Below are 26057 nucleotides of genomic sequence, written 5' to 3' on the forward strand. Positions count from 1 at the left end.
GACACCATTAGTTTTATCTTAACTGACATCAAATATAAAAAATCATTAGAGAAGAGACTGTCTAATGTGTTTTGTACTACTTTTGGGTGGGTGATAACTATTTCCTGGAGCACAGTAGCTCTTTAAAACAGTATTTGCTAAAAAAGAAATCAGGTAGGACAGGAAAGCATGAGCTTGAAGTGAGATCTTCTTCAGTGCAAGTTTTAGAAGAAACTGGGATTCAAAATATTTTGAGAACCTAGAAACTGTGGGGCCTGCCCAGTGCTGGACAGAGGGACACATAGAGTCCCTGCCTGGTCTGGAAAGCTCTCTGACCTGCCTGTACTGGCACAATGGGGCACAACAGGGTACAATGGGGCACAGTGGGGCACAATGGGGCACAGTGGGGCACAGTGGGGCACAATGGGGCACAATGGCTGTCACAGGGGAAACCTTTATTTGGTGAGGGTTTTGGTCAGAGGTGTGGGACCACAGGAAGCAGTACCTCACCCCACCAGGGACAAGGGTGTGACAGAGGGCTGTGATTTTGGGATTGGCTGAGTGGGATGGGGCAGACTTCCCTGGGAGAATGCCCTCCCCAGATCTGTGTCTCCTGCTGCCTTGTTTGCCCGAGCTTGCAACCCTGCTCGTCCCCAAGCACAGCCCAGCCCAGATGGGGAGCCATGAGGGACCATGGGGAAGGTGACAAACGCACACAGCTTCCGCTCAACAAACACAAACTTGTTTCTCCTCCTCATCCATGCTGCACAAATTCCCGGTGCCTGTCACCCTGCTGTCCGCTCCGGGGGCTTTAATAAAAAGGGAAACCAACATTTGACGTGAGCACAGTAGGGAGAGGAGAGGCAGTGCGGAGGGAGGGGGACAGACAATGTACCCATATGGAGAACAGAAGGATGCCAGGGCGGCCGCATTCAGAGCCTGTCCCTCTCTCCTCCCTCGCCTCACAGCCCCTTCTCCGCCGCCGGGCTGTTAACATGACAAGTGAGCCGAGGGGCGGCCAGCCCTGTGCTCGGCGCCCCCGGATTCCTCCGCCCAGACCCTGTCTCCCAGCTACTGATCCCAGGAAGCGCTGGGCTCTTCCCTGCTTCCCGGGCGGCACTATTGTTTGCTTGCTGCTGCAGCGGGAAAGGATGCCCTGGGTGCTTTCCTGAGAAAGACCAAGAAAGTCTGGGGGGGAAAAATCCATATATACACATACGTATGTATGTATATATGCATATGCAATAAATAAAGCAAGCCAGCCAAGCCCTTCAGGCAATTTTTGCTCCATGTATTGTTCAGGAGCAGGGGTTTCCTCCCTCCCCTCCCATCTCCTAATGAAATCCCCCAAGCCTTCCTTGTTTCTCCCGCCTCACCCCCTGCTGCCAAAGGGTACTCACGCAGGCATGCTCTCAGGGATTTTGTCTCATGTAGTTGGAGCAGGACAGGCTGTCAGGATGGGGAAATCTTTTACTTGCTAAGGTTGTTGGTGACAGAGGCTTAGCCCTCCAGAGTCCCTTCAAAGCCCTCATTGCTCTCTTCCTTTGCTAGCCATTTGATTCGGGGCATCCCTTCACCCCATTCCACCCTGACCTGCCCCTGCCTTCTCCTACCTCACCCCTGCAGCCACACACATGTGCACCAAGCCTGTTCATGGCTGGAGGGATGAAGGTGTAAAATTGCTGCATATCCTCTCAGAGCCGCAGGTCCTGGCCGTGGGACCATCCGCCTGCATGGACATATACGTGCAGCTACCTCCATCCCCTGCCTTTTGAAGCTACTTGAGATGCACTTGGCATGGATGGGGCAACCCACCTCTCCCCATCAGTGTAGCTGCCCCCAGTTAGACCTTTCCCTGCAATGCTTCTGGCACTGCACTGAGGCAGGACAGAAAGCAGAGGCTCCTGGCAAATGGTCCTTCTCACAACATCCCTGCCCACATGCTCTTGCCTTCAGGCTGGGCCTCACACCAGGTTCCCACGTGCTTTCCCTGAGCAGCACTGAACTGACAGCCCAGGTGCTCCTGGGTTCTCCACAAAAGAGAAAAATGGCTGTGAAGGCATCTGGAGCTACACAGTTCTGAAGGCCACCAGCACTGGGTGCTCCCCTATGGCAGAAAGCAGAGGTGAGAGGCTTTGCCATGCTTGGTTCTGCTCACCTCTGTCCCCTGCTTCAAACCTAATTTCTATACACAGAGAAAATGAGTTCCCCTCCCCCAGCATTTGTTTCTTTTTGCCTCCCATTGCACATGAAAATGCTGACGGATTTCTCTGATCACTAGCCATGCTGGCTAGTGGCTAAAGCAGTTCATTTCAGACCCTGTGCAGGTATTTCTTTCCATATATTATAGTGAATAATGTATCCCCAGCCATGCAGCACAAGGCTTATAAGGCTATCTCAGTATTCTGGTGACAGCTTTAAACCACTCGACCATTGACCATTCAGGTCTCATGGTTTATAGAGTCACCAGCACACCTTGACAGGGTTATAGCCTACTTATTGGTATAAAGCATGGTTAGGGATACATTATTATAGCACGTTGCTTCTGAAACGGGGCCGTGTGCCACCGGTGGCCTAGAGAGCCCTTGCTGGTGATCTGCAAAGGGCTGTTGATGTGGACAGCCCAATTAACATCTACCTGCTAAACCATGATGAGCAATTGCTGGAGTGACCTGAGAGACAGTGGTCACTCTAAGGCCCTGGAGGGCCAGTGGTGCAGGTGGCTCTGACAAGAGGGGGACTGCAAAGAGCTGCTTTCCATCAAAGCTGGCACCCAACTATACCTGAAGACCTCTCTTTAACACCAGTGATCCAGCAGCCACTATGCAGGTTGCCACAAGGATGAGAAATGCCTGGGAGACCGCTGCTTCCACACTAAGTGGTTTACATCCACCTTTTCTGGAATGCTTTTGTTTGGATGCAACCTGGCCATCTTGTTTCTCTACAAATGCCAATTTGGCTTGGCTCATGCTGAACACTTATTAACAATTGCTAGAGTTAAGGTAGTTAATCACTACAGCTAAGGTTGAAATCTCACTTTTCTTCTGATTTCAGATCTCAGGTCTGCAAGCTTTTCCCATCTCCCACAGAAAGGTTTCTTCCTTGTTTCCATTGTTTCAGTCTTGCTCCCCAGTTAGTGATTTTATTATACAGTTTCCAGGGATTGTTTGAATTACCTTTGAATGCAACATGTTCTTGTTGCTGTTGCAGAGCTGTGACAATTTAACAAACAAGTCAGGTTAAAAATGTTGACCTCAGGTTACTTCCTGATCTCACTCAATTTGTTAAATATTGAGCCAAATTTGGAGAAAAATTACCTTGGTACTTTGAAAGCCCTCAAAAACTGGAACTCAGCAATAATGTTTTAAAATTTCTCTCCTTGCACTCCTTCTTTAAGTGCTGTTATAGGAAATATTTGTTGAGGATATTTCATCTATAGGACTGGTTAAATGGATCTATTACAGAATTACTATATGCCAATGTTCAGGATGCCTCTGAAACAAATGGACTCATTTTCTCAAATGTTGTGTTTAAGTCTCAGTGAGCTCTCGACCACAGCCCCATTTGACATATGCCTCTTCAGTGTCTTCTCTTAGTTTCCTCTGCAGCCTTGATCCTACAGAGATTTATGCTTGTGATTAACTTTGGGCATGTAAATAGCCCCTCTGATGGTTACAGTTAACAGTGTGAGCATCCTCTGATGGGGCTCAGGCTGCCTCAGCCCCACTCTTGTGGGTGCTGCTGCCACATGTGCACAGTTCAGGATCAGCCAGCTGCACAGACCTGGCCTAGGTCAGGCATCCTTGCAGCATCACATTTTACCAAGTTAGCCACAGCACACACTGCACAGCTTTTGTGCCAGCTTCAATTTTATTCCAGCTTTCTGCAAGCTACAGGGGGATGACAGGCGATATTTTAAGGTATAAAGCCAGAGTCACAGACAAATAACACCGAATGCACATTGAGTCTGTCAGGAGAAGTTAACCTGTCAGCACTCCCTGAAAGGATCTGCATTAGCAGATCAGCTTCACATCAGATCAGCATTTGTGTCATGTGGCCACAGTCTTTCTGACCCAGTACTCGGAGCCCTAAAGCCTGACTTTCTCGCCTGTTGAATCCAGGCTTCAGTAGGTTTAAGACAGCAGGGTGATTGCTTACCTTTGCACAGTAAGTTCTGCTAGTGTAAGGCTTTGGTGGAGTTTTCAAAAAAGGGAGACAAAATCCTATAATGTGTAGATGTGAGGCTATTAGTCTTTCCACAATCTTTTTCACTAAAGAAGGGGAAGGCACAAGACACTGAAGACAAATAAGCAGACAAACTTTTGTAGATGTACATTTTTACAGTCTTTTCATTGCTTGCACAAACTGGTATACATGGGAAGGGTGTGTGAGATGGCACTGACAATATAGATATACTGAGACTTTGGAGGGACAAATTGGTTGCTTTGCATTCAGCTTCTCAGTTCAGGTTTCCACTTCAAGCACAATAAATCCCTGAGTCCAGGATCACATCTCTCCTTCCCTTAACACAAATTGCTTTGCCAGGTCCTGAGTTCCTGCCGCTGGGACATGCCACACCAGTACTAAACCAGGAGTGCAAGGGGAGGAACCAGGCCCACCTCCGTAAAAGGACAGATAGATCATAGTGCAGATGGAACAACCAAGGGATACACAACTAATTATATGCACAAGTGTGGGGTATTTATTACTGTAAAATGCTCACAAAATTCATAGGCACCTAAGACTTATGATGGCATTATCCACCGCCACTGGAGAATTAATGGGCAGCCTTTTCCCTGTGCTGAAGCAGACAACGGAGGGGGGTACTCTGTCATCCAGAGGTGAGAGCAGGGAATGAATGCATAGACAGTACTCCCCTCTAATGCTAATGGACCCTAGCACTGAGATTAGATTTACACCCTCCCTCTAAATGTACACCAGGGGAAGGCAGCTCCCCCAGGCTGCCTTCCCAACAGTCTGGTGCTGCAAAAGCTGCTCTCTGCTCACCCTGCCTTGTCCCCACTGGCCTCCACACCGGCCAGCACAGGCTGTCCTGCTCCCCACATCTGCCATGCCTGGCTTTGCAGACAAGGACTGCTCACATTTTCCTCTGGCCAGTGCCTCAAGGCAGTGATGAGCAGGGCAGCATTTGTCCCCCTGCACGATCCCATCAGAGCCTCCAGTTCACTCCTTTGCATGTACTCAGCACCCCAACAGGATGCTGGGCAGCAGCTGGTGCTGCAGCCCTCAGCCCCATGGGAACACCACACCATCCTGCAGAGGGTTAAACGGTCCTTTTATAATCTCAGCTCACCCAAGGAACAGAAGCATGGAGAAATTATCCTTCCCCTTCCCTTCCAGCATCTTTGCCTTGGGATGGGAGGGGGATTTTGACGTGAGGAATAAGAAACCTAACAAAAAGGAATGCATAACTATTGATCTTCAGCTTGCAGAAGAGGCAGGCCAAAGATATTCAGGAAGAGAAAGACAAGCCATCAGAAAAGTTCTCATAGATACATTTTTCCACTACGGCTCCATGTTTGGCCCAAGTCCCTTAGCAGATCCAGTGCTAGTCCCCAGCTCTAGCCCTGGAAGGAGCTGGAGCTCAGGAGGCACAGCCCTGGAGACTGGGAGGAGCATGGTGGTGCTCACACAGCTCTCACTAACACAGCCAGGAGCACAGGCACGGCAGAAGGTGAGAGGAAGGACTCCCACCACAGGTTTGAACAGCCCAGCTTTGGGAGCAGCCTTCCCTCCTCCCTGGCGGTGGGATTGCTCCTGGGCAACATCACCCCACGCGCGGCGGGAGTGACCACAGCCCTGCTAAAGAACTCCCTGCAAATAATTCACACCAACTTGTTTAAAGGAGCAAATGGGTTTAATTATTAGTTACAATCTTGTCAATAATTATCACCCCATCTGTGGGTAATAAATGGCAGCTTCTCACAGACTGCATCATTAGAGTTTAAGGACACCAATGGGGTGCATTAAAATGCTGAGGAAAGCATTGATCTGGTGTAAAAATGCTCTTTACAAATTACAGACACGGGTCAAGCCCGCCAGTGAGTCCTCCCTCTTCCCGTCTGATGCCAGCCTGCCCTCTCCTCTCACCGTGCTTCCTCCCAGTACCCCCAGCCCATGGCTGCTGGAAAGACAAAGACCCCAGCAGATCTAGACCTTATGTAGGACTCTGGGCTTTATAGAGTGAAGGTTGTGCAGGTATGACAGGGCTGGCATAAAGCACCACAGCTCCATCCTGGTCAGCTCTGCTGCTTTATTCCCACTAAGGGGCTGGTCATCTCCACAGCACTTTTTATCCAATTGGCAAAAGGAGTAGGATGATAAAGGCAATGTTTCCCAAAATGCAGCTACTTCTAGGGTGGAAAAGCATCGGTCATCACACAGCAGGACTTCTTTGAGGAGAAATGATAACTCCTTTTTTTTTTTTTTTTTTTTTTGTGAGGGGGTGTTCTTTTTTGGTTTTGATTAATTTTTTTTTCCATTCAAACTGCAGGCTTGAATATAGGCCGGCAGAATGCAATTATCCAGGCTGGAATTTGGCCAAAATGCTGGGGCTAGCAGTCCTACTGTTTCAAAATATGCCACAGTACTCTAAATGATCACATCTTGCAGGACTTGATTTTGCATTTCATCCAAAACAATGTTGGGAAGTTCATGAGTAGGATAAGCAAAAACTAGTCCCACTTATCTCTGTACCTGATGAAAGCTCTTCCCAGAATGGCTCCTGAAATTGTTTTAATTTCTGTGCAAAATATTGAAAGCAGTGGTTTTATTCCCTTCACAAATTCTCTGCCACCAGTTTGCATTTTTTCAGTGAAAAATACATCAAATTTCAGAAGGAGAAGCCTGAGTGAAACAAGATATTTCAATTTGAAAACAAAAATAAAAAGGGAAAGGGGGTTTCTTTCATTTACAACAGTATTTTAGATGAACATTCTTTTTCTTCTAGGTTTTGTTTTTGTGATTCAGCCTGTTAGGACAGACAGGGGATTAAGATAGCTAACGGACAGTCTTTATTGGCAAACAAAACTAACACCTAAATGTCTCTTTGCATGTACAAGTGGTAAACTCTTCATTAAAAGAGAGCTACATTGACAGAGGCAGACTGGGCTACAACTGAGCCACAGTGTAAATAAACCTCTGCCAGGGCCCATACAAACACCATCCCTCCTATGCTTGCAACCAATTCCCTCAGTATTAAATGGCTCCAAATGCTCCCTGTTGTTTTGAATACTATGCAAATATTGTCAGAAGGATGCACACTCTGTTTTAAAGATACCTCAGATACAGCCATACCAACCAAACTTCTTTGGAAGGCAACATCAGGACTTGCACTTTCTCTTTTTACTTCACCAAACGAAATTTATCTGCAGAATGAATGGTATTTTTAGCTGCCTCAGGCTGTGTGCTAGCTCTTGCTGAATTTGGCCAATCATCCCCCACAAGGGAAGAATAGAAAATGAAAAGGTAATTTTGAAAAGTCAAAATATTTCATTTTCTATTTTGGAAAAAGGATCATTATAATTGATTTTTTTGTGCTGAAATGTCTTCGCATTGTGAAACACAACTGTTTTTCTAGAAAGGACAGTGGCCATCTATAAAAGTACATCTCATTGAGGCTGGAAAAGTTACAGTGTCCTGTTTTACTGGAATAGGTAGAAAAACCTCCACCTTAGGTTAACCAGGGAAAACCAAAAGCTCTCTTAATTTTCAGTTGGACAAATGAAAGAAAATGAATGAAAGGGATATTCAGTAGCAATTCCAGATGCCACAGCTGCTGGGAGCTCAAAAGGAGAATGTGGAACATCTGATCAGCTCTACAGCATCACCAGTACATGTCTCCTACAATGGCTTTGGTGTCCCTGCTCTCTGCACGTCTTTACTGGGAAATCTCAAATTCTTGCTCATCTCACACATATCAACCACACTTAGATGAACTGTCCCAGTGCTGCCTTTGCCCAGCTCACATCTAGTCTCCATCACATCCCTTTCTGCTGCTGAGAAGAATATAAAAAAGAAAAATAAACTGGATGCAGGAAATGCCAAATTCAGTTCTTAATTTGTAGTCATTCGTACTCTACTCCTAAATACCATGGTAATTCCTTTGATTTTCTGAAAACGTAAGTGGATCCTAAAAAGCAGTGTGACTTTTTGGCATCCTGCACCAGAAGCAAATTATTCCCATGTTGTAATGCATCATGCACAGTAAGGTCTGCATGAGAACTGGAGCTGGCCACTGCACAAACACAATTCCACCAGTGAAGCTTCCAGCCTCATTCATAGTACCTGCTCTTCAGTTTTGTTCTTGTTTAAAAAATGCCATGTCACTTAATTGACTGATTCCATGCCACAAGCAGTTTGCAAACACACTTGTTTGAAGAAGATATGCCCTGGCTGATTTGGAAAATCCCTAAGCAGTGCATTCAAAATAACTCAGAACTGATTAATGACAAGTTGAGCAAATAGAGGGAATGAAGGGCCTGGCACAGGCTGTGGTTAGTTAGAATTTGCTGAGTTCACTCCAACTAATTTTGTACCTTCTTCCATTTCACTTTCTGCAAAATTCCCAGCAAATCGCTTTACAGTGAGGCATGTGTTGCAAAACAGAGTGTAATGAATAGACAGAGGAGAAAAATCACAACAAAACAAAAAACTCCCTGGGTAAATATTTGTGTTGGAAACTGGACCTCAAGATTCACTGCCTGCAGCCAGGGGTAAGAAACATTACAGGTCCACTCAAAACAAAGGCAACTCAAAACTGGGAGGTGGGGTTGTGAGTGAGCTGGTCAGAGCCAGTGCAACCTCTCTAGCATCAGGGAACTGTGTCTTTTATTGTAGCTGAAGATTCTAACCCTGCATTCGTGCACATACACTCATGGGTGTTCACATATTTAATGCAAACACACACAAGTGCGGGCGCTCACACATTCTTAAAATGTATGTGCATATATTCCTATATTCACAATGAACTGTTTATGAGCAAGCTATCAAGAAAGAGTTTTCACTGAAATTATTCAGTGAATGACTTCAAACAATGAATACATTGCAGGAAATGGCGATTGGCTCCAGAGCAATCCACAAGCAGAAAAGAAGGCATAAGCAGTTGAATAAATGGGTGGCTATGAATTACTCATTTAGCTGCATTATCTTCTTGTGGTCCAAATTCAGCAAATGTCTAAACACCCACTTCCCATTAAGAGCATGAATAGTCCCATTGATTCAATAGGGTTATTTTCTCTGCCTTCCATGGGGCAACTCAAATACTTAAATTTAAGCAAGTGCTTAAAGTGCTTTGCTGAATCAGGAGGTATGTCCACACTGTATATACCTGTGTTATACAGAAGGTCAGATTAGCTGATCCAAGAATCCTTTATGGTCTTAAGATCTATAAATCTATGAATAAAACCAGCCTTTGCTGCAATTGCTTCTCCATAACCTTCCTGAGCACTGAAATTCATCCACACCCCAAAAATATTAATAAAACACTCCATACTTAACTCTTTTCATATTATACTAAGTACACCACTAAATAAACCTCTTAATATTCCAGTATATTTTGCAATGAACATTTTCCTGGTACGCTAGAGCGGTTCCTCCTTTTGTGCCATCCAGAACACAATCCCCATGAAATACTGCAGTAAACATTTCTCTGAGTACTACAGCAAACACTACCAGCATTAGCAGATTAACCATTCCACTGAGCGCCATATTAAGCACACGTTTAAACACTGAGAAAAGACGTATAGCCTCCTCTTTCCACTGCGCCTCGTTACCCTGCCGAGATCCATATTTTTCTGCGCGGAGTCGACCAGCCCTGCATGTACCTGCTCTGCTCCCTCCCCTCCCAATGCCTCTCCTTCTCTTTTTTTCCTCCTCCTTGTTTTGTTCATCCTGGGCCTATTCCTCTGGCTTGGAAAATTTGTCAGGGGCCAGGAAGGAGGGGATAAGAGGGGGTCAGAGGATTTGGCACATTGTTCAACCACAAAATCAACACCAAATCTATATTGTGTGCATTTCTCTGCCTCTCTGTCTCTCTCAGCACTGCTGAAGTCGTTGATGGAGAAACACAGGTTAAGTGTGGGTCCCCCTTCCCTGGATCAAAAGAATGAAGTAGCAGGTCTTGACTGGTGTAATTTTGAATTATAAAGCATTGTTTGGGTTTTACAGGTGTACTTTAATGTCAGCAAAATTACCATGCTCAGAATCTTCAATGGATTAATCTTCAGCAAGTGTTTAAGAGCCACTGACTCGTCTCTTGTTGCTGACAAACCATCTAGATTCAACCCATGGTTCTGTTCAGCTTTTCTCCTTTCCCTCCTCTCTCTCTTTTTTCCTCTCCTTTTTCCTCTTTTTTTTTTTTTTTTTTTTTACTAGCAATTTGATGTTTGATCATTTGAGGCAATGAGGCGGAGGGTAATTTACGTTATCAGGGAGGTATGAGGGGTGCTGGGAACCCAGACGCAAGGCCCATTCGCCTGCTAAAGCGCCATCGTAATGTAATGAGACTCCAGTCAAGTGCAGCTAGTAATGGAGAGGAACATTTCCCATTCATCTGCCTACCTGAGACTCCACCGAATACGACAATAACTTTTGCACGGGAGGAGCAGGGGGGGACACGGGGAAGGGGGGCCAGAGTCCCTATGGCATGACTCCCTCTGTCTCACAGAAAAGCACCACAGCCTCATCCTTTAGACCGTTGAGGGAAGCAAATTAACACAACCCAGGAAGTCACAAAACAGGTTGTTGGAAGTGCTTAACCCTTCCCATATCCTTTCCAGTGGGCACCTGGTCAGCACACACCCCCAGCCTTTCTCTGTGACTGAGTCCCCTCCTTAGACCTGCATCCCTTAGGGCAGAGGTGGACCCTTGTGCAGAGGGAGCTTGCAGAGGATGGACCCACCAGAACAGGCCATTGGGAAGGTGCCTGCACATCAGATAGCAAAAGTTGTAAAAATGAGTAAACAATTTCCCAGAAGTGCTCCAATGCTGTTTCCCTCTAAAGGGGTTTCTAAAGAAAGCCCTTTTCCCTGATTGCTCCTAGCCAGCTCCATCACTTACCCACATGTGTGGCTTCCTGTTACAAAACCAGAGTTTTGGGAAACCCCTTCCCTTTGTTTTCAAGTGTGGTAAACAGGACGTAGAGATTGCGTCAACCATTTCTTTTAATACCATTTTTTAATATCAGTTACAAACAAACAAAATCTAAATCCCACCCCACACTCCTAGTGCCATGGATGTCCACCACTGGGGTAATTTCATTCCCCTTGGACTTGTCTGAGCAGCCTCCTCCTGCCATGCACTCTAGAGAAACAGATATAACTTCACTCCACAGTGTCCTGGGCATGGCTGTTCCCATGATGAGCATATTTACATCACCATGACCATCAGAGAAACTGAGGCACAGAATAGTGCTCCATGCCATGCCATGCTAATAAAATCCAAGGGCTTGTGTCTTTTTTCAGAGAATGAGTTTCCAAGGATGATGGGAGTAATTTCTGTGTCCTCCCCACCTTCCAAACTCTGCTCTTCAGCCCTGGCCCTTGCCTGTATAACCTTCCTGGCTGCAGATTCACTTTCCACTCTGCCTGTGTAGACAGGGCCTCCCAGCAGCACAATAATAACCACTGCAGAAATAGCACTACCAGCAATAGCAATGATGCAAATATTCAAGTTCTCACAGGCAATCCTGCTACTCTGCACACTTTGTTTGCAAGCTCAGGGTAATTATAGCTTGAGGGAACCTCCTGGATGTAAACAGATCTCCTGGTACAAAGACCTCAACACATGTCAAGGGGTGTAGGTGGCAGGGACAAGATACAGGGGAAGGAGAGATTAATTTCCTTCATCAGCCTGTCCTGAGCTTGCTGTTTGTTCCCAGAACTCAGCCTGAGAACGGGAGAGAGAGGAAAGGAGAGGGGGAGCTGAGGTCTCTCCCTCCCAGCCCTCACCAAATTCCTGCCACATGGACCCTTCCAATTATATCCACGTTTGAAAGGCTGCTGTCAGGATGAAAGGCACAGAGCAGTAATGAACTGACGATTAATTTGCAGTTGGCTCACCCAGTGCGTGAGTGTCTCTCAGGCTCGCTGCATGCGGGTGCTAAATATGACGATGTCAGCAATTGTCAGCCAGAGCCAGGGTTACCCTTAATAAGAGTCTCTCTCACCGCTGCCTGATTGCCTGTTGCCAGCTTCCGGCGGCTCCAGCCCGGCTCCCCATCCTTCTGACGGCGAGGGGAGCTCTGTACCAGCCTGGCAGCTGCCAAAGTAGCAAGAGAAAGGGAAAAGAAATGACCCTCTCCCCTGGCAAAGCAGCAGGAGCAGCTGCCAGTGCTAACTGCCTCTGCCCATGCCAACTTTGACCTGGGAGAGTTACGGCTTATGCTGGCACGAAAATAGCTCAGGATGCAATTGCACACGTGAGTACCAGCCATGCCTGGGCTGGGATCCCTTGCACCTCTAAAACTGGCAGCAAATTTCACAGCCCCTTAATCCATGTTTAAAACAAGCCTCTCACTCTCCTCACTCAAGTCAGCATCCCCACGTCAGAGTGCCCCGGTGGCCAGGGTGCATGACTGACAACGAGTTTCAAGACAGCTGTTGCAGAGGAACACCCTCTGCAATGCCATGCAAAACTGTACTGCCAGCAGCTGGTTTTCAGGTAATGCATTGAGGGTTGATGCAGCCTGACAGGGTCCAGGTCAGGACCTGCTCAAACACCCCTGCCAGCCTCAGAAGGGAGGCAAGAAGCACACACTTGGGAATCACTGTGTCGAGCAGCCTGTGAGAGCCCACAGAGGGATCTGAAGCAGAGCTCCAATGGGTTTGCAGACTCACCAGCCAAGATGTGCTTGGGTGTGGGAGGGATGCAGTAGAGAGCACAGGATTGACAGGGCTGGGAATACAAGCTGCGTCTTCTGCATTAAGGGGGCTGTCACCAGGCCGCGGGGGAATGCTGCTTTGCAGAGGGAAGCACAACACCTGCTCAAAAGACACAAATATTCAAAGTAAAGACCACTCCCTTGACATTGCACAAAGACACCTCCTGCAAACTCCCAGGAAATCTGGGGTGTGCACAATGGTCCTGCATACTCCATTCACTCTTTTAAGTCTATCCACCAAGACCAGATACTTCATCTTTTTTCCTCACAACAGGAATGGATCCCAGACCTGAGCCATTAGCCACTACAAACATGCTTAACCTCAAATAGATATTTTCTTCAACTCTCTGAAGTTTGGCATTCCAAATTGCTGGGCACCTTTGAGAATCTGGGTTGAGGTAATAATAAATTCTGCTGTGGAGCAAGCATGGGGTACTTGGGATGTAGCAAAGGCAATGCTCTTCGATGGATGTGGGACACTGTGTAGGACATTAGAAATGTTCATATTGCAGCTTCCTTTTAGATTGCCCAAAGGCCTGTAAAATACATTTCATGTCTCTGATGTCTAGATTATTAGATGGCTTCACGTTATTATGTTGGAATCTGAAATGGGAGTGCACTGATTTCATCCTGGGCATAGACTTCTAGAGTTCCAGAGAGCTTACAAGAGTATGAAAATCAACTGCAAATGGCAGCTACCTGGAATTATACACCAATCACTGTATCCTTCCTGCTGCAAATAGTGGGTGCCTTTTCTCTGGAAACATTATGAAAAACCCTTCTGATGGTTGGTTCAGAGAGAGACTTAGTTCTAATTTTGTTTGGATGCTATTAGACAATGTTTACAGGGCTTAGACAGCAAAAGAAGCATCCTTTTTCACCTTGAAGAAGACAATTTAACCAAAAGGGATGCTGTGGGTCCCTGTTCCCCTTCAGCCAGCCTCTTGATTTGCAGGTTATGGCTAAGTATGTGTGTTGTTGAAACTGCTTGTGACTGGAAGTCTGCTATTCACTCTGTTCTGCTACACAGATGACTTTATTTTATCACTACAGTCTTCAGGTGCTCACACAACTTACCGGTCAGTTTCCCTGCATGAAATCACGTGCCCTTTCTGGAGAAAAATACAGAATGAAGAGAGGCAAAAAGATGTTCAGAAATGGAATTTACTCCCAAGGCAAGTGTTCAAGACGGTCTAAGGCCCATGTTAGCAAAATGGACATACTACTGTCACAGCACCCAGGATATCCTGGTAGTGCTTGATCCCAGGTGCTGTCATACCAGGCTGAGGCAAGGGACAGTGGTCATGGGCCTCTATCACCAGTAGCTCTGTATGTGCTGCACAGAGTCTTTCATTTATGGCTGCTGCTCTTCATGCACCTTACAGGCCTTGCTGTAATCACAGATGTGTTTTTACTGTGTATTCTCTGCCATCAGAGCTGGTGTTTCAGGCACTGCTCCTACCATCACTCTCACTCCCTCCCAGTGCTGTCCCAGCAGATGCACAGGGTGTCCTGCCAGTTGGACACAGCCCAGGTCCAGCTTATGTATTGTTTTAAAAAACTTGCCTCTGTGAGATCTTCCCACAAAGATGCCGTCCAAGCCGCTTTTCCTGCCCACCAAGCATGCCTGGGCCTGGGAGAGACACTTTTTCACTTCCCTGTTCTTTCCACCCTGCCTGGCTCCCATTGGGAGCTGGCTTAGTGGCCATGCTGTGCCTTGGTGCCGAGCAGGAGGTAGCAGTCATGGCACCAATGCCACTTGGCAGGGCCTCCTGATGACACTGCATCCCCGTGACAGCCAAGTGCAGCCCTCAGAGAGCTGAGGGCTCCTCTGCAAAGGAGACCTGAGCCCTTTAAGGAAGAGAGAGGAGCAGAAATCAATTGTCTGCTCGCCTTCCTCCCCAGGCCCCCCTCTCCCCCTCCTCCATCAGCACCACCACCACACATGCACCCTATTCACCCTGCTGGAAGGTGACATTTGCTATTAACCTTATATTGGGCCATTTTGTAAATCAATGTCACTTACATTTAATAACAAGTGTAATCAAAGGAATTATGCAAATTTAATTTGATGCTTCTTGAATTATGCAAATCTGCACCACATATAATGGCTTCTGACATGTGCCCAGTTGGAGAACGTTCCATTACCTCCTCTCTTATTACCCCTATTATTATTTTTATTTTTTTATCCCGTGGGGGGGGAGGGAGAAGGGAGGGAGCAGCGGTTAGGCTTAAAGGCAGGGGGGACAAGCGAGTGCAGGGAGAAGAGAAGGGAAAGAAGAGGGGTGGTGGAGAAAAGTGCTCCTTTGCCTGCATTTTGAGTAGAAAAGCCTCCTGAAGGCATTTCTGTTATTGTTATTGCAGAGCAAGGAGAGCGGGATGGGGGGGAGCGGAATGGGGATGGGTGGAATCATTTCCCATGAATGGCTTTGCAGGCAATAATACTATAAGCCTCTGAGTCTAAATTACTGCCCTTCCAGTCCTATCTCCAGCACAATATTACTCTCCTTGGCCTCTTCTTCCTGAATCACTAGGCAAGCTGGGGGAGGGTGAGGAAACAGGGAAGTAGGACCCACAGAGTCGAAAATGCAGAATAAATGGGTGAAAATGTGTTTCAGATTTTTTGTTCCATGGCCACTCTGGGTGCCCCCACGTTCTTATTCCTTCTGTCAGGGCCCCAGAGGAATAATTGTTCTTTTTCCCTTTGCTTTCCCGCCACTTGATTCCTCGCACGTGACCCAAGGTCAGGAAAAACAGCCACAATTTGTAATATCTTCACAGAAACCTGGCGTATCTTCAGCCAGTTTCTCATCCCAAGTTTCTCCCTTTGCTAGGACTGCAGCGTCTGTAGCACCAGAAGTCAGTTTGGACCAGCCTCTTTCTCTGTTTCTTCTGCTGGTCAGAGATGGCAGGAGGATTTGGGGATCATGGAGCAGACTTGAAAGGCAGTGCCATGATGGTAGTGCAACATGTGATGCTGGACCACATTTTCCTGTATTCCTCACAGCAACTGATGAGTGACTCTTGCCATGATAATTTGTGCAGCCTGGCCTTGAGTAAGACCACTCCCATCTCTGTGTCTTGATGTCCTCACACTCGTGCCAAGCAGATCAAGAAACTGATCTGTATTTTGGAAGGAGAAGAAGGAAAAGAAAATATATTTGTAAAAGTCTGTGTACCTCTGTAATGTAAAATTACACACACTATGAGGGCAGACTACCAGTATGGCATCAGCATTTCTATAAAGCAAAGAGTCACTAATATCCACAGTCTCCGTGCTCTAGACTTTGAGAATTGAAAGGCAGGGAGAATTTCTACATTTTCCAATTTACACTTGCCATGTTTCCTTCCAAAACTCTTCCAGAAACATTGGGGATTTTTTTTCTTCTTTCATCTAAATATTTCTCCTATTATTACAAAGCCCTACAAGACTGCAGTTTTTTCTCCAATGGAAGATATTTTCCAGAAACATACTCTGCATTTATATTTTAAACACAATAAATTGGAAAATATGTAGAGATTATTTTTTCTCTTACCTACCAATAGTTCAAATTCTTTTAAAAGCTAAATAAAAGGGATTTTTTTCTCTAATGGAAGGATTTTTCATCTGCTATCAAAATATAGTCTCAGAACTACTGGTTAGAGGAAGACTGTCCCTGCTCTGCCCAAACTGAACATCATTTGAAGTTCACTGTGGAAAATGTCATGTTTCAGCTGGTCCTTAATAGCAAGGTTTCCACCAACGATGGGGTGAAATGGATGTGCTTTTCCCACTTCAAGGCTAACACCTGCTGGCCCTAGAAAAGAAACCTATAACACCCAGGGGATGCTGCTGACGTTACTTTTCAAGCCCTGATGGTATTTGGCAGCACAACCAGCAGCTCTCCAGTGCCATCAGCACTCCACCACTGCTAATTCTCTGTAGAGCCCGTATGGGAAACAAAGGTATATCTTCTCAGGAGTTGCAGCTGTGGGCAGAATCCTGCTGGAAGGTCTCAGTCCAGCATCTTCTCTGACCCTTGTTCAGGGAGCCCAGCCCTGCCCTTTTCAACCTCCAGGGATGCACTCTCTGAAGGAAGGGTATCAGCAGGAATGTCAATACAGGTGTCTGACATTTGTTCACATCTTCCTGAGGCTGTTGATTCACTGGCCAGAGACAGCCTCTGTCATCAGAGGCTGAAGAAAGGAACAAAACTGAGAGTCAGATACACCAATAACCTCTGAAGTCCTCCTCAGCCCAGTATTTCTTGACTGCACAGAGGATGCTTTGCTTTGCCTTGTCTTGCCTTGCCTTCCCACCTGAAGACCTTCACAGCTCTCATGGCCATGGGGACAGTCAGGACCCACGACCATCTCCTGGTTCCAGGTGCTGCACAAGCGGATCAGCAAGAGGATGCCCATGGCAAAGCTGTGCATGCCCACCTCACATAGCCCTCAGCCTCAAAGGTCCGTCAGGGGAAGAAGGTTAATGAGGACATGGAGCCAAACTTGTCCCTGGTGATAAACCTGCTGAGGTCAACAGAAGTACCAAACAGCCCCAAGGGTCCCATTGCTGACTTCAAGAGCTGTGTGGCACATGCAAGCACCTGTCCTGCAGAGAGAGCTCAGCACTCAAAATGCTGTTTCACAGCTGGTGTTTCTGGGCTTATCTCTCCACAAAGATTCTAAGGAGGATGTCTCTGAATGACTCCAAGCATGGATATTCTGGGATAAAGGATTCTATGATGGAGTCTGTTTGGAGAAGCTGTCAGGAACAGTTCCATGGGGCTAGAAAATGTCCTGTACTCTACACCACAGCCAGCAGCATCAGTCACAGAGCTAAGGCATCAGTGACTATGGTAATGTGGGCTCACTGCTCTCCTCCACTTCAGCCCCGGCTGCAGAATGCCAGGTACAACAGAGATGCCAAAGTGAAAGCCTTTTCCTCAGGGAACCTGTTTTGTGGAGTTTAGGTCCTGATGCTGCAGGTTGAATCAGAAATAGGCAATGCAAAGTTCCTGAGCCTAGGCTGAAAGAGCTTTGTGCCATTGCTGGGAGAGGGAATTTTCCTGCCTTGAGCCCTGAAGGGAGCATGCTGAGCTTCCCCAGGGTAAACAAATAGAGTGGGGAAGCCATAATTGACACAAGGGCTCTAAAAGGGACAGCTCCCAGCGGGAGGCCATGCTGCTTGAAGTTTCCTTGCTCTCCACTTCCCTGGAAATCATAGGTCATTGCTTGCAGCCACCTCTTTCCCAATAAAACTGTAACCAGTGAAGAGCCATAAAAACACTGAAGCACAGAAAGGCTGGGAATCTGATCTGGTGAGAAAGGACACACTGACAAAATGACCATGAAACATCCTGGGAAGCAGTTTGGAGGGATCAGGTTGGGACAGGGCAAGATAAGAGCTCCTGGAGGAAGATGGTGATGGCTTCCAAAGCAGCAGAGACAAGGGTAAACGAAGCGGTGACACAGTGCTGTGACAACTACCAGCAATGTGGAGGGGAGTTTCCCAGGAAGATCTTTTTCATTAAAATAAACTTTTAAATGGAAGCTGAAGAAGAAATTAAATTATGGACATTCCTACTTCTGACCAGGGTCCCAGCTGTCCCACTACTGCCTATGCTTGGCCAGGGCATACAGGTGTAAACAGGTGTCCTACCTGCTCCATGCTGTTTCACCACCTGTAAGAAGACAGGACAGACACTCACCCACGGGCTGAAACAGACCCCATCAGCAGTGACTCCTCTGCAGTGAGACTCCACTGACATCAGAGAAATACCTCTTGCGTAGCAAAGAAAAGGAGGTGTACTGTTAGTGATGCAAGGAGGAAAGATATTCCAATTTACCCTTGCCCTGGCAATGACAGGGGACTGGAAGTTTCACTGGGAAGGCACCGAAGTTTCTCCTTCATTTCAGGGCAGATGAAAGGAAGATCGCAGTCTCATATACAGGTAAAAGTCACATAAGAAACTGAACAGGCAGATCACCAGATTTTTTACAATGAACTAATTATATATTTTGTTATTATGTTCTTAGAGGCTTTTAGGCTCTGTATTACATAATTTAATTACTGCAAAGAGATCCAGGAGTTAAATATTTGGAAAAAAACTATTTTGAGGCTAGGTATTGCCTTCCTATAAGCATGACTGGGATTTGCAGTCCAGACAGAGTCTGCCAGTGTCCCTTTAAGCTGGCAGGCACCTGACAAAATGCAGAAGCAGAAGACTGGGGACCAGAGGGAACGAGTGCCTTCTGGAGCTTCTTCTTCCCAGCACCCTGAAAGTTTTGGCAGACCCTGCTGGCATGAAACCTCACAGACTGCTTTCCACAGTGAGCTGGGAAAAGCTCTGACACATGTTAATGACAGCATGAATTTATAATCTATTAGATGGGGAAAAACAGTGAGGCCCTGTGGAGAACTCTCTCTGTCCACTTGCTCTAAGGTCCACTTATCACAGGCCACTGGCAAAAGTCAGCTTCCTCTTACAGCCCATTCTTCCCTTGTTTGAGCAGTGCCCCCACATCTTTGTGGCCTGCATCTGGGCCCAGGGATGTGGAAGAGTTTCAGGATATTGCTCTATCCCCAGCGATGTCACAGAGCCACCCGAATGCTGCTTTTAGCTTGGCTGGAGCAAAATCACACCAGTGTGATCCTGTCAGCATCAGTGGAGCCTCACAGAGGGTGAATCCTGCTTGCTCAGCCTCTTTCCAGCACCTGATTCTGCATGCAAAGAACATGAAGATCTTTTCATTTCCATCTCCTCTCTTCCTTCCTGTCCATTTTTTGTTCCTCCCATTCCTTATTTCTGAGCACATGGGTGCAGCTCTGCTTGTAGAAATCCCATGGAGTTATTCCTGCTGCATTCCAGGGCAGTTCTGTAGAGATGGGGATTTTCTGATTTCTCACCTTACACTCTTTCCAAGAAGCTATCTCTTGGCACCACAGGAAGAGGGATTATTTGATCTTCATTAATTTATTGAAGGGAAGGAAGATGTTGGGAATTGTAATGAAAGGGACAACCAGCAAGATGGCAAGGAAGAGAGGTTAAAAATGAAATCATCATCTAATTGGCCTGCAGTGAATTATTCACATGTATAATCTTTTAAAAAAAAATTCAGCACAAGGCAATGCAAGTAAATGCTGTTCATGTTTAAAAGTCATTTCCATAAGTAAGTGCAATTTCTCTACTGTTTGCCCCTGTTTAATGAAGTGAAATCTTGTTTGCATTCCTCCCAATTTCCCAACGAAAGGCGCCCAAGCGTTTGCACCAAAATTACTTGGCCCAAATTAAAACCCTCCAACACTTAAAAAAAAAAAAAAAGAGGAAAGGGGGGAAAAATCAGACTTATTTTTGAAATGCCTTAAGTGCATCCCAGCATCCTAATTTATTTTTAGACACTGGTTATTAAGAGTAGTAGTAAGTTTCCCCTTCTCTCTCGCTCTCTCTCTTATTTAAATGAACTTAATGGCAATAGATGCAAATGTCTGGAAGAGGAAAATAGTTAACATTTATTTATTCTTACTGTTGTCTCTTCCCTGGCTGGTGTCATTAGAACAGTTCGTTGCATCCCATTCGCTCCCATTAGCTCTGCTATCAGAGCCACCCAGCACGACTCCAGCACGGCTCGAAGTGCTTTCTGCGGCCCACATAGGGACTACATCATCATCTCCGAGGCACTGGCTTAATGACAAGAAAAAAAATCGGAATATATTGCACAGCGTTCTGGGGAAACAACAACAAAAACCACTGCTGCCGTCGCTGCCACCCTATGCCATGTCCCCCTGGCCCGGGGTGTGTGTCCTGCTTCAGCCAGGCAGGGGACAGACAGACGGACCGGATGTGGTGCCAGGGCAGGCATCCCTTCGCAAGTCATTGATCCGGGCAATGTGCAGAGAAATACGCCAACAGGGACCCGGAGTGCTTGGAAACACGCTCGGGAGGACCCAGCGAGACTGGAATGGGTTCAAACAGCTGCTCGTCGCCAGCAGAATCATCACCCCTCAAAGCACGGCTGCCAGCCGGCTGACTCCTGGCTCCCTGGTGTGGGCAGGAGCTGCCAGCCAAGGCTAGTGGTGGGATGGAGGGCTTGCAGCCCCTTGCTGAACGAGCCCTGCTTTCTTCCAGTGCCCCCGCTGCTCCCTTTAGGAGCATTTCCTAAAGCAAACCAGACCAGCTCACACGTGTGAGCAACCACGCACCTCAGGGTCATGTGGCAGGAGCTGACAGCTCCTGTCAGCTGCACGCGTTGTCCCTGTCATTGGCCACCGCTGCAGAGTCAAGGGACTTCGCCCTAATCCTCCCCCAGGGAGCAGGGGCTGAGGGCCAGTGCCGGCAGGTGACAGCCCAGAGTGGCAGGTGGCCCAGTGCCCAGGAGAAATGGCCAAAATCCACCCTCCCCCTGAGAAATGGTGTCCTTTCTGACCCTCTGAATGTGGAGGTGGACCTGCCCACTCCAGAGGGACGAAATCCCTTTGCAAGCAGGAGGAACACAACAGGTCCCTCACCCAGAGCACCAGCAGGATTCGAGGTCTTCTGAGCCCTGAGCCTCAGGTGATACACGGGTGAGGGTGGTGGCAAATGTCACAGAGGGACACCAGGGCTCGTTGACAGCTCTGGCTGACAAAGCAGCATTTGGGAGGAAGGACACGAGCATCTGCAGCACTGACAAATAACAGAGAGGCGGCGGCTATGCAGGCGGGGATGGAGCCGTGCGAAGGGCCCTCCCCCTCCCCAAAGTTGACATTGTCTCCCGTGATAACTTTTCTGCTGAGGTAGGAGACACTTTACTGCAGAGTTGCACACAGCAAGTAACTGCCCTCCCCCCCGCCCCTTCCCATCCTCTCCTCTCTCTCCCTCTCCAGCATCATTTACATCCTTAATTAGCTGTAATTCTGCAGTGCTCATTAGGGAAGGACTGGAAAATATCAAGGAGCCCACAAGCAGGGGGCTTCAGGAGAGAGGGAGGAAGAGGGGGATGCAGGCATCAGCCTGAGAGGGGATACCCAAGGCTGGACTGTGGAGTCAGAAGCCAGGAGCTCCTTGCTTAATTCAAGTGGAATGATTACACTGGCATAATTTGGGAGCACTGATCCAGTGATAGGGTTAAAGAGGCCACACTGTCCCAGAAAGGCAGAAGACCTGTCCAGAGAATAACAGCATCTCACCAAGAGGCCTTGCTCTTACCTCTTTGCTCCCAGGTGATACCTCTCTGCTGGATTATTCTGTGTCCCACACTTCTAAAGCCTACAGACAGGTGCAGGAAGAGGGCAATATTCCACTCCAATGCAGACAGCTACACTAATCTATCCTTTCCTCCAGCCTAATCAGGAATTATCCAGCAAGAAGATTTTCCTGGAAAATTGCAGCTGGCAGAGCTAAAGAACTTCTGCCAGGTGTGTGGCTGCACTGCAAACTTTCAGTTAGAGGAGGAAAGATACAAAAATCATCCAGAAGAAAATCTGAGTGAGTTGTTAACTGTTTCTTGAAGGAGTACCATCTTGATTTAAATCATGGAGGGGATAAGCACTTTGAATTTGACTTCAATGATCAAAAATAATTAAAACAAAACAACAACAACAACAACAAAAACCACTGAGAAACTAGGGCCCAAAATTATAGCCAAACTTTACATTCCAGATTATTGAACAAAATATGTCCTTCAACCCCAAATGGGAAAACATTGTGAAGTTTTATTTTTGCTCCAGATATTTGATATAACTACTTTGGGGAACAGCAGCAGACCCAGGCAGTTCTAATCTGGAATCCCTTTTGCTCAGGAGTATATTCCCACAGAGAAAGTCAAGTCCTCCCTTTCACAGTGTCAAGAGACCTTCCCAAGACAATTAGGGAGGTACTATGGTCTCCTTTAGCTGGAGAACAGCTAAAGTGAATGAGGCAAGAACAGAAATCTAGCAGAGCCAGGCAATGACCCTAGATTTCCTACCAGTTCTCTTTGAACCTCTCATTACAAGCCATCCCTCCTTGTGGTCCAGCATTTGTATGACCACATGCACTTGCAATTCTGGGTGCATACCTGGCTGGGTTTTAATTCACCACCAAGCTATATCTTTATTCAAGGTTAGATCATAGAATGATTTGGGTTGGGAAGGACCTTAAAGATCACCTAGTTCCAACCCCCTGCCATGGGCAGGGACACCTTCCACTAGACCTGGTTGCTCAAAGCTCCATCCAACCTGGCCTTGAACACTTCCAGGGATGGGGCATCCACAGCTTCTCTGGGCAGCCTGTGCCAGTGTCTCACCATCCTCACACTAAAGAATTTTTTCTGCTATCTAATCCAAACCTGACCCCTTTTGGTATGGAGCCATTCCCCCTCGTACTACCACCACCTGCTCTTGCAAAAAGCAAAGTCTGTCTCCAGATTTCCTGTAGGTGCCTTTAGGTACTGGAAGGTGCTATAAGGATGTGCATGTAAAAGTCTATGGTCTTTGGAAGTCCATCCTCCTACTTTTCACTTTCTGACAATAATGTGAACCTAGAGGTTGAGCTGTGTTGCTATGTCCCACCAAAGATGAAATGACCACCAGCTCATATGGAATTATTTACAAATATGTGGGCATGTGCAAAAATGGGCACTTGCACTTTGAAGTATCTTCCTCTTTAATCAACAGCTTCAAATTTCTCTTAGTGTTTAGATGAAACTTGCCATAACAGATATCAGAAAAAGCAAACATGACAGAACAAGCGAAGAGAAAACCCCGGTGAAGTACAACTTTATAGAAGTGCCTAGGACCTTTGCAAAACAGCATTTCAGTGATTCATGTTGTTGGCTCTGAGGTTTAACACATAACTCCCTTTGCATTTACCCAGAACAGTTTATTTATATCATTCAAGCAAAGAGAAATCTGGTCCATCTTCCTGTATTAACATCTGGCTTTTCCTGTAGTGTTTGGTACATAGATTCCTCAGGTCTTTACAAAGTGCACAAAACTTCTAGCTCCACTCTATTTGGGTTTCAAAGAAGTAGCAGCGGACCAGAGTCTCCCTAGATCTCACTGTAGTGCTTTAAAGAGCATCTTCTCTCCACTTCAAAGATACCATTTAGTCAAGGTTCTCAATGACAAATTGACAATGACAAACTTTCAGAACAAATTTTATCCATTAACACTCTAATATTTGGGAAGGAGTAAGATAAGGAAAATAAAATGCTAGATTCACATGCCTATTAGAGATATTCAGGTGGAATAAGGAAAGACGCCTCACCTTTTCCTGGCTGTAGAAGACAGTTGGCCTAAACCTCCATGTGGCCTTGCTGTGCCCACATGACATGGGCAATCCATGACATGGGTAGGATTCTGCAGAGGGTAAACCTCTGCTCCCAGACATCCACAGAGGAGTATGGAAGTGGAAAGAGCTGCTTGTATGTCTTGCATAGCTCACAGCTGCGAAGGGCAGCTCCTGGGCCATAGCTCACGCTTGCATGAAGCTGCCTGCACTCTCCTGCTCACTGCAGTCAGTGATTTCCTTCAAAATGGCTCAAAAGTGTCTTTTGTAAATTGCCCGTTAGTGAGTACTTTGATACCTAGAGTACCAATGAATGGTGTCATTCCCACAACCTACTTACCATCATTACATTTTCCTCTTCTGTACTTCTTCCTTCCACTAGAAAGCCTCGAGGAGCAGCAGGCATTTGCCTTTTGCCTTGTAGCAGCAGTCAGGAAACCTGAGCTCAGACATACAGAGTCTGGGATGAAGTGATGCTAAGCAAATGTCTAGATAAGCAGGTAAAGTATGAATTACAGATATTCAAATATAAGCTGCCTTTCCCACAGTTTGGTGTCAGGGCTGGCTGTACAGAGGATGAACCCAAAGCATAGAGTTGTGTTTCAGATGACTGTCAGAATTGGAAGCAAATCTGCACCAGGGATGGATGGCCCTGTATGAGCAAAAGGAAATGAGAAAAGAGGTATATACTGACATGCACAGAAGCAAGCTCTTTGGGGTGTGTGGATAGGTACATGGAGTTCAATTACATATATACATGGTCATTTGCATTTTCATTACTGTGTTGGGGTGTGCCTGGCTCTGCACATAATCATGGGCACATGCCAGGAGGGGAAGTGGTACTCCCCAGGCTGCACACCAGATGAGCGTTGGTAAGAGTTTGTGGACGGCTACTGAATAGCTTGAGGCATCAGCTGTAAGGGCTTATTTCCAGTACAGAGTATTTTCCCCCACTAACAAAACCATTTCTGCAAACCTCCCTCAGGTGCCACACAGCAAATATAACACCAAGGAAACACCAGGGAAGATTTCTGGCCACTCAGACTGTGGTAACTTGAGGAGAAAGCCTAGCCCGTGAAAAGAAACCACTCGTGTAATTTGCAGAGATATTTGGCTGACTGAACAGCCTCACACTTTGCAAGTATTCTTTCAGTTTGCAGCAGCATTTTCTCTCTAATTCTTTCCCAGAGTCTTGGAAGAGACACAGATTTGTTCCACACTAGCTTTCCTGGCATTATTGCATGTGGTGACTCCTGCCAGGAGAAGCTGAGAGGAGAAGTGCTCTGAACTGGCCCACCCTCCATCCCCACACTGCTTCACACCAGGCTGCCTGCAGGGCTGTCACAGTCAGGGTCCTTCCAGCCTTCACTGGCCCAGCTCTCCCGTCTGCACCCCTGCTCTAGTTCTGCAACCAAATCAAAGCCTCCCCTGCCCTTCACCCTCCTGATACGACTTGGCTGGCTCTCTGTGGCCCAGGTCCAGACAGAGTTTTCGAGCTTCTCCTCCAGAAACAGGTCCTCTCTCTCAGCAGTCAGAGCCAAGCTTAACAGTGCCTCCTGCTGAACCTGCTGGCGTGGCCAGCACCTCACTCCATGGGCATCCTGGTCTTTACCACAGGGACTCAGACAGAGAGAGGGAGGGAGATTGATAGCAACGAAAAGCAGCAGATGAAAAGTAAACTCACACTACATAAATTCTTAAATGATTTTTATAAGGACACAGCATTGTAACAACTTGCCAAGAACAACACCGAAATTCTTTCAAGGTTTCCCATTTGTTTGTAAAGTGAATATTAAAAGTGCAGGCAGCAGTCTCCCGGTGTTCCCCTGGGAACTGTTAGTGTCCGTAGTAACGAGGTCATTCCTTTTTTATTAGGAGAAGGTTTTCTGTAAAGTTAAATGTGCTGACAGCCTCTTGCCTTTGATGTTGGGTTTCACCTCAGTCCCTCC

This window comes from Lichenostomus cassidix, chromosome 6 (genome assembly GCF_008360975.1).
Source record: "Lichenostomus cassidix isolate B80296 chromosome 6, HeHo_3.0, whole genome shotgun sequence".
In the NCBI taxonomy this organism is placed as follows: Eukaryota; Metazoa; Chordata; class Aves; order Passeriformes; family Meliphagidae; genus Lichenostomus; species Lichenostomus cassidix.